The sequence below is a fragment of the Maylandia zebra genome, linkage group LG23 (assembly GCF_041146795.1).
Source record: "Maylandia zebra isolate NMK-2024a linkage group LG23, Mzebra_GT3a, whole genome shotgun sequence".
NCBI lineage: Eukaryota > Metazoa > Chordata > Actinopteri > Cichliformes > Cichlidae > Maylandia > Maylandia zebra.
In genome coordinates this window covers 24,714,472-24,719,189 of record NC_135188.1, presented here as the reverse complement: position 1 = coordinate 24,719,189, position 4,718 = coordinate 24,714,472, and the positions used below count along the sequence as shown (strand labels likewise).

General features: G+C 41.5%; 1 long non-coding RNA gene across 1 annotated transcript; it reads right to left on the bottom strand.

Moving 5' to 3' along the window:
- Window positions 1-716: 716 nt before the first annotated feature.
- On the bottom strand, window positions 717-1,849 carry LOC143415167 (uncharacterized). Its single transcript, XR_013095798.1, has 2 exons — window positions 1,555-1,849; window positions 717-965 (listed from the first exon to the last, which is right to left on the bottom strand). It is a non-coding gene; the product is annotated as an uncharacterized LOC143415167 (long non-coding RNA).
- Between the last annotated feature and the right edge of the window lie 2,869 nt (window positions 1,850-4,718).

Here is a 4,718-nt window from a genome sequence, read left to right as displayed (position 1 = left end):
GTATGTGCGCACTACATTTAACCAAATTAGTCGCACTGAAAAACAAATGTTTCCTCAGAATTCTGACTTTAATTCGTTTACATGTAAATTCTTTTGTTATTTTGATTATAATGTAAAACTTAACTGATCAAATGAAATTAATGCATCTGGCATGAAGTTATTTAATCCAAGCATATTTTACTTTACACAACAACAGTCTCCCCCTTTATATTGTAAGGTAAAGACCCTAATATAATATTATTATATTATATTATTATAATAATAACAATATTTTATTTTCTTTGCATGGAGATTTTTGATGACATCCATCAACCTCCAACTGGTGTTTGGGGGATGCACACTTTAACCAAGCAACTGAAGGTTTCCAGGGGGTCACCACCCAGTCTCTACACAGCAAATCCAGCATGTCCAAATTAACACTGTCGGATTTGATTTCAACACTATTAAAGTGTCTATATGGGTCCACACCAGAGAGTGTTAATTTAACTCTTTTTGGAGAGTTGGTACGTTAACTCTGATTTAGTGTTAAACACCAAATCTGTCTGGAGTTGATAATTTAACACTTGGTGTTAAGAGTTTATATATTAACTCTCAAAGAGTATTTTAGTTTAACTACGTAAGAGTTATCTTCTAATTCATTCTAAAAAGCGGGAATTTTACTGTTCTGAACTTCTAGAAATTTCTTTTGGAAATAAACATTTACTAACAAGATGCAATGGTTTTTGAAAAACATTTATTCTGAACTGTGCACCACAATTTCAAAACATTTTCTGAAAGACGTAACAGTATACATGTTCTCACTTTCATTAGAGTTTTGTTTATCAAAAGGTCTGACATGGTAAATGCAAATAACAGCATTCTCATCACTTATTTCTTCAATACAATATGCATGTCCTTCATTCATCACTTTGTGGAACTTCAACGGACTTCTGCTCTCCCCCATATTCCATCTTCACAAGCATATCCTGTGCGGAGATTGAATAAAAATTAGTTGACACTAATTAACGGCACAAATAATCCAGTAAACAATTACAGCACAGTAAAAAAAAAAAAAAAGGAATCCTCTTTGAGCCATTACTTGTGTAAAGTATTTTCCCAAAAGACAAGGACACAGGCAACAGGTAATACTGAACTAAATGTAAAACCTCAACCTTTTTCATTTTTACCTAAACCGTGTGCACAAAACTCTGGAGGGATCTATGCTAACGTAGAATCCAGTCAGGACGTCTGCTACTGCTGTTTGCTCGTTTTTTTTTTTTTATGGGCGATCGTTTTCAGGCTTCAAGTAGCACCATTATACCAACATTTCACATTCTAGACATTGTTTTAGGTGTATTTGACCAAAGGTTTGACTGAAAATTCACATGCAAGCTTTTTTTCAGTGCTGTGGTATTTGCCCGCAAACAATACCTTTCAGCTAGCTAAAACAGAATATTATGCTATCAGCGAGCAACATGGCTAATGCCTTTCACACAGCTTTGTCTCAACTCCAAAGAGCCACAGAAGTAAAAGCTCATAATAATAATTGAAACAATCTTTGAAAAAATGACTTACCAAGCATGGCAAACAACTCAAATATGTAGAGCAAAATGTTCTGAAACGGCTTCACTTCAGCTTCGATTGGAGCCGTGCTGGGGGCGGAGTCTGTGAATTTACTCTGTTGGTGTCATAGCCCCTCTAGGAGTTCAGAGTTAAGAGGTCAAGAGTTAATGTTTCCATTGTAACACCTCCAGATTTGACAGAGAAACACTCATTTTTAACACTCGATTTTAACTACTATCATTTTACACCTCAGAGTTACATTAAAAGAATGTGACTCTGCTTAGAGTAAAATTAACTCTACTTTTGCAAGAAGACTATTAACACCAAAACATTTAACACTTTTGAATTTGCTGTGTAGGCCTCCATGACTGAGCCCTATACTGTCACTCAGGTATACCTACAGTATAAAAGCGATATACAGTGCACTGGTTTCCCAGTCGCTGTACTTGCATATGTTCAACGTTACAGTACAGGACGTTTTGGACCCCGCTAGCTCATGCACAGAATGGAAAAACAAGCACCAAACGCAAACATAAAACACTTCTGGTGATTATTCGTCTAAATGTGTGATAATGTTCACATTTTCTTGTAGCTCAGGCAGAAAAGATGTCAGAAATGTTAAGTTCAACAAGGCCAGAGAGGTCATGAGTTTAATGGCATGATTGGGTAAATACAGAGTTCAAATTTGGCTCCAAGATTCCTAACGATGGTCCAATTCCTGAGGAATTGGCAGTGATTAAGAGGAGGCCGAAGCAGGAGGAAAAGCCCTGTCAAGGTCAAAGAGGGCTCGTGATAAAGGTTGCTAAGCTACAATCTGTGACAGGCAGAGAAACCTGAATGTGTGTGTGACTCAAGAAACTACAACACACTTTACCTCCAGGTCTTAATTTACAGTGAGCTGTCTTTAAAAAAGAAAAAAAGGGAGAGCTGTACGTGGCCTTTCTCTCCCACACTGGTTTTTCAGGCTACTCAGAAGGTTACATTTAACTCCAAATTAGCTCTCAGGCAGCATCTAAAGGTTTCACGAGGATCGGAGCTGAGCTACAGTAGGACCAAAGATAACACAGAACCGAGAAACAGTTGAAATGTGAGCCTGTGACCCCAAATATTTCTTCGGCAACATTCGTATAATTGATTTAAATTCCATTTACTGCTAAGAGGTGTGCAGATTGAAGTGACCTCTGCCTAGGAATAGAAGTGGAAACAATAAAAAAAAGTACTGAAAAAAGCGCTCGATGAAGCGCTCAAACAGCTGCGAATGACGCCCTGGCAACACCATACCTTCAGGGGCCCAAGTGTACCGCCTGTCCTCAGGGGGACGACTGTACTGTCAAAGAATTCCCATTATGCATTATCACAAAGTCAGACAGCAAAATCTTCAAAACCAGTGTCTGTGATGGGCTAAGAAAGAGCTGACAAGAGAGCGCTAGCCGCCCCCCTCCTCCCCGCCACCCCCTCCATCTGAGTCACTTTGAAAACTTAGCAGATCCACCTTTTAACAATCCTATGGGGATGAATCAACCTTGCGCTCCTATCTAAGACGGTACAACCAGCACACCTAGAATTACAATGGAAGCACATCAAGGGACGGCCAAGCCTGACTGACAAGCGCTTCCCCCCCTCCATAAAAGAGCCGGGCTGCCTTCATTTGCATGACGGGGTTTTGGACTGGTGGTGAGAGTTAATCAGGGCTTTCCACTGTGCCATAGCAGGGGCTCTCTACCCCCACCACCACTGCTGCCATCACCCACCACCACCACTCTTTCCCTTCTAACCGAAGCACCCTTCCCCACGAGGGCCCGCCGGTGAAATCCTCTTAGTGGCAGTAGGCTAAAAGAGGAGTTTGCACCCACCTTGCCTCCTGGGATGGCTTTTTTTTGTGGGGGTGGGTGTAGCGCGAGGCTGGCCGTTCTGGGGGCTTCATCTCCATCGGGATTGACCTCCCTTCCACTGCCTGGTACCTCCTATTAAAGCAGCTTTAATTACAGAGATGATTCCTCCACTTCCTCTGCTCCTCCAACTAACACCCCTCCACCCTCCCCACCACACCCCACGCCTATCTCTCCCTCTCCACAGGGGAGCACTCCTTGTCTCCTCTCCATTAAGATTGAGAGAGTGAAGGGGAGAGGAGCCCGCAGAGCCTACCACTTCCACACATTCAGCGGGGAGCAAATACCATTTTCAGCTTCAAATGTCTTTTCACAGATTGGGTTTATTCATTTATTTTATTATTTTTCTCCATAGATTTTTTTTTTTGATCTATGAAGCAAATTAAAAATGATTCATGTGTTTGAGCGTACTTGGGGTGCGTGTGATAGTGTATGAAAAAGAAATGCATGTGGGAAAGTGGGTGTGCTTTCAACAAAGTTGGACAGATTGAATCGGGAGCTCAGATGTCAAAAACGTAGCACCAACTGTGGTTCTCGCCGTCCCAGGGATGATTAGAAAGTAAAGATTGCAATGTTATCTCCGTCCTTTGGCCCCAAGAAGAAGCAAAAGACTTCTTAATCTACATCGTACAAGAGGAAGGTGATAAAATCACCTTTGTTGTCCACTTTTTACCCGTCCACGTCCAGCCTCTATTACACCGGGATGGTACCTGAGCGCGGGAGAACTCGGGAACCATTTTTTTCCCTCCATTTCACAAACAGCCAACTGTTATCAGTTAATTCCAGCGAGGGATGCTTGATTTATGCTTCCTTGGATAATAAAGTACAGTATCGCTAACATGTGTAAAGTGTTCCCCAAGCGCCACCTCTGTCTCCTTGATTAATGCCGATTTAATTAAGCGGCGTGCTAATTAAGCAATAAATAATGACAAGGTGCGCATTTATGCAAAGATAATAGCAAACCCTGGGTGAAGTGATACCCCGGAGAAGTTGCCCAATCAGATCATTTCTTTGGACAACAATGGGGTGAGATTAAATGCATCAAGCAGACATGTTTGACCATTGTTATGCAGTGCATTATACACGTCCGATAATCATCGCAATGTCTATTTGCCCTGAATGTATTTAGAATTATAATTAATAGAGCAATAATCACCAGGCTATTATTGAACATGCTACCGGGTGGGGGGTGGGGGTGGGGGTGGGGGGTGGGGGCTGTGCTGGAAGTGCATTTTCAGTGCTGACTGAACTTTCTGCAACTACTTTGGCTACACTCCTGTACCAAAA